The sequence below is a fragment of the Sus scrofa genome, chromosome 8, assembly GCF_054392235.1.
Source record: "Sus scrofa isolate SSC_HxYL_T2T_F1_AM1 chromosome 8, Sscrofa_HxYL_maternal_Yorkshire_Landrace_v2.0, whole genome shotgun sequence".
Lineage (NCBI taxonomy): Eukaryota > Metazoa > Chordata > Mammalia > Artiodactyla > Suidae > Sus > Sus scrofa.
The window spans coordinates 74,041,307-74,045,573 of record NC_139390.1 but is presented as its reverse complement, the minus strand read 5'-3'; positions in this window follow the sequence as shown (position 1 = coordinate 74,045,573).

Sequence of the window (4,267 nt, the reverse complement as noted above, 5' to 3'; positions counted from 1 at the left end):
TTGGGTTCATTAACCACTGAGCCACGAAGGGAACTCACAAATTCTTGATATATTTATAAACAACATAATTTAACAAAACTTCTACTTCCCCAATCATCATTCCCAAAACATTTTGGTGTCTAAAAGCACCAGAGTATGGAAATTTTATTTTTGTTTTTGAAAAGCCAATCTCGTAGAACTTTTCAGAAGGTGATACTTTGAGTATAACATTGAAAATCAGGCAAAGCCTCCTTGCCTGCCTGCTTGCATCTCTCATAAGTGTCCTATTTTAATCTATTTCTTGCATATCAAAAAAAAAAGAAAAAAGAAAAAAAAATATTATTCCATAGGACAAACATCCTAAAAAATTTCTTGCATGGACCTTCGACTTGCTCAATAAATGTTGACTCTCTTGATCTGTCAAGTTTAGCATGGTTTTTTTCCACTAAACTAAACCCCGTGGCCACTTTACCAGAGAGCTGCTTGGGGAGGAGGAAGAAGCCTCCTTTTGAACCCATCCAAAGCTGCTTTTCCCCAACTGATAGGACATTGCCAAGGTCAGAAAGCCTAAAATTAACCTCACCAGCTGTGTTTTGGTTTGCTTCATGTAGCATAAGAACTCAGGAGTCTCAGTCCACTAGGCTTGCTTGCTTCTTCAATCTGCTGTGCTCTTAAAAGTTTGTTTGCCTGGTGTGTATGTTGTGCACAAGATTTGGTAACTAAGCAGCTTGAAAAGTACATGGGGACTAAACAAATAAGTCTCTTCTTTAATCTGACAAGGCCTAACAGCAATGTAGTGGAGGATGGGGGAGTCCCCACTGAGTAAGTCCATTGAGAAACTTAACTTTTAACCTTGCTGAAGTTTCCCAGAGAGCAGGCTGCTGACATGTTGTCAAAGACCAAGAGATGACGATGCAGTTTCAAGGAGCCTATGTTTTTAGCCCACCCATGAGGTCCTTTAGCATGAAGGACCATATATAGACATAGAGAGTATCCCAACTGGCTACAACTTAAAAATATCCTAAGAATCAGCAGCTGTTACTTTCGCCCACACAAATTCACAGTCGGCTTAATTAAATTGTGCTGTTCTCAAAGCACTGCAGTCCTTCAGATTGTGCCCTAGGTCCTGGTGTTCCTCCCCCATCTCCATTCCCTTCCCAGCTTAAAGCCAAGTGGCTGAATGAAAGGCATCACCTTGTGAGCAGTTCGGAGTTGGCATCAATATAAATAATGAAATCCCTGCCTAGACAAGCCTGGACTCCAGGGACCCTAGGGCAATCCCTAGTCATGGCCATTTGTTCTCTCTTGCCCATGGCCAGTACCACGCCCTCTTCTTGGCATCTCCCTCATGTTTTCCATGGTTGTCATAGTCACAACCACAGCAACCTGAGGAGGCCACAATCCTCTTACAGCTGGAGCTATGAGCTACTGCTTTACACGATATAATTGCCCTGTCCTGCACCATCAGAGATCTGGTCCCAGATAGTCAAACCATTTGTTTTTCCTTAGGAGAAATATCCCAACCCTCCTAGAATATCACTGTCCTTAGGGTCTGTATGGCATCAGGGCAACCAGGAAGCATCTACAGAGAAGACCAAGATAATCAGTTCCACCTTGAAATCTGACCAGGTATATCCAGATCCCTTATTTATAGACTCTACTCTGTTTCCACACCAATCATGCCATGTGAGTACAGGCAAAGGGATTTAGTAAAATAAAACTGTTTGTAGGAAGCAAGATTTCCTGTCCAAAATAAGAGCTTGTAAAGGAAGTGATCTTGAAATGCACTCTTTATATGGGGTCAGAGATCTTCAAGGAGCCCTGGAAGATAAAGGACCACTTACAAGATACAGTCAGTCAATATTTATTGGGAGTTCCTGTTGTGGCGCAGCAGAAATGAGTCCGACTAGTACCCATGAGGTTGCAGTTTCGACCCCTGGCCTCACTCAGTGGGTTAAGGATCTGGCATTGCCACGAGCTGTGGTATAGGTCACAGATGTGGCTCGGATCCACGTTGCTGTGGCTGTGGTATAGGCCAGCAGGTGCAGCTCTGATACGACCCCTAGCCTGGGAAATTCCATATGCCCCTGGTTTGGCCCTAAAAAGCAAAATAATAATAATAATATTTATTGAAGATCTACCATACACCAGTTACACATGCTAAGGGGGAGGGTATAAAAGAAATGTACCACATTTTAAGCCACAGGGGATCATATCTATTGGCAGAGACTGACTTAAAAACAAATAATTACAGCACAAAATCAGGATTATATACAAAGGGCTACAGGAGCCCAGTTAGTGAAAGCATTAATTTGAGAAGGAAGATAGGGTCAAGGAGGGTTTTACTTGAAAAGCAAGTCTTAAGAGGTTAGTATACTTTCTCCAGGTAAGGACGAGGTGATGGAGGAGTGAGAGGCAGGCAAAAGACACTGCAGAAAAGGGATACAGCACATGTAGAGCCCAAAGACATGAAAAAAAAAAAAAGAACTTGTGTTGACTGTGGCAACCATTTACACCTTAGTATGAAGCCTCAATCATTTAACAACTATTTATTAAGCACTAACTATACACTAGTTATTTACGTAAGCACTGGGGATGTAATAGTGGACAAAACTAAGTCCCTACTCCAAGAAATTTACATTCCAGTGGGGAGGAGATATTCTGAATTTCTCAGTGTATAAACTTTCTAGTTGTATTTTCATTTTAATTATCCCTGATTGTGGCATGAAATCTCAATCCTTATTAAAGGAATATTTTGAAAAAATAAAAGTATCAGGAATCAAGTAGGGAAGCAATTCTAGACACAAAATTCTAAAGACAAAAGCAGGGAGTTCCTGCCATGGCGCAGTGGAAACGAATCCAACTAGGAACCATGAGGTTTCGAGTTCGATCCCTCTCCTCACTCAGTGGGTTAAAGATCTGGCGTTGCAGTGAGCTGTGGTGTAGGTCGCAGACGTGGCTCGGATCTGGCGTTGCTGTGGCTCTGGCATAGGCTGGCAGCAACAGCTCTGATTGGACCCCTAGCCTGGGAACCTCCATATGCCTCGAGTGCGGCCCTAAAAAGACACAAAGACAAAAATAAATAAAGACAAAAGCAGACAATGGAGTTCTCGTTGTGGCTCAGTGGGTTAAGAACCCAACTACTATCCATGAGGATGCAAGTTCAATCCCTGGCCCCAATCAGTGGGTTAAGGATCCGGTGTTGACACAAGCTTGAGTGTACGTTGCAGATGAGGCTCAGATCTGGCATTGCTATGGCTGTGGTAGAGGCCGGCAGGTGCAGCTCTTTTTTGACCCCTAGCCTGGGAACTTCCATATGCTGCAGGTACAACCCAGGGGGAAAAAAAGTAGACAATAGTTTCAAGGCTTATTTGAACTCTGCTTCAATTGATATCACAGAATAAAAAGCCCAATCCTACAGGAGGCACAGTGAAGATTTGAGGTAGAGCCTTTAGCCATAAACTTAATGGCTGTGTGGCCAAATGGCAGGATCAAAATTGGAGCAAGTATGTGTGTTTTTAGAAATTAGGATGGACCCCCTGCTCTGTTCCTAAGGAACAAAGACTCCCCTTTCTCTCTTTCCTCTTTCCTCCCTCTGGCAACCTTCAGGGACCTGTGTCATCTATCAGAGTCACTGTCTCAGGGCTGTCATGCTTGCAGATTCCATAATTCTTCCCTAGAGCATCAACAACCCTCACAGGAGCGGGGGCAGGGGGAGAGGAAGGAGGTATCTACACAGCGAGACTCAAAGGGTCAGTTCCTCCCAGGAGGCTTCAGTGGTTACTCTGGATAAAGCAGTTCTTTGTTCCCTGTGCTACTCTGGAGCCAACATTGGCTGCCTGTCCTGCCATGGCTCTTAAGAGAGCTTGTATAATCATGGAAGCACATGAGGATCTAAGCCAGGGCTGGAAAAAGTCCACAGAATCTTCAGGAAATAAGAGGAACTAATATTTATTTTATATTGCAAAAATTTCTGCTAGTAATCTTGCAAGACTCTTTATATCTCAATTAACTCTCACCACAACCTAATGAGGCAGATGTTACTGTCCCAGTTCAGGAGTTCCCATTGTGGCTCAGCAGTAACGAACCTGACTAGTATCCATGAGGTTGAGGGTTCAATCCCTGGCCTCACTCAGTGGGTTAAGTATCTGACATTGCTGTGAGCTGTGGTGTAGATCACAGGCAAGGCTCAGATCCCACGTTGCTGTGGCTGTGGTGTAGGCTGGCAAGTGTAGCTCTGATTCAACCCCTAGCCTGGGAACTTCCATATGCTTTGAGTGAAGCCCTA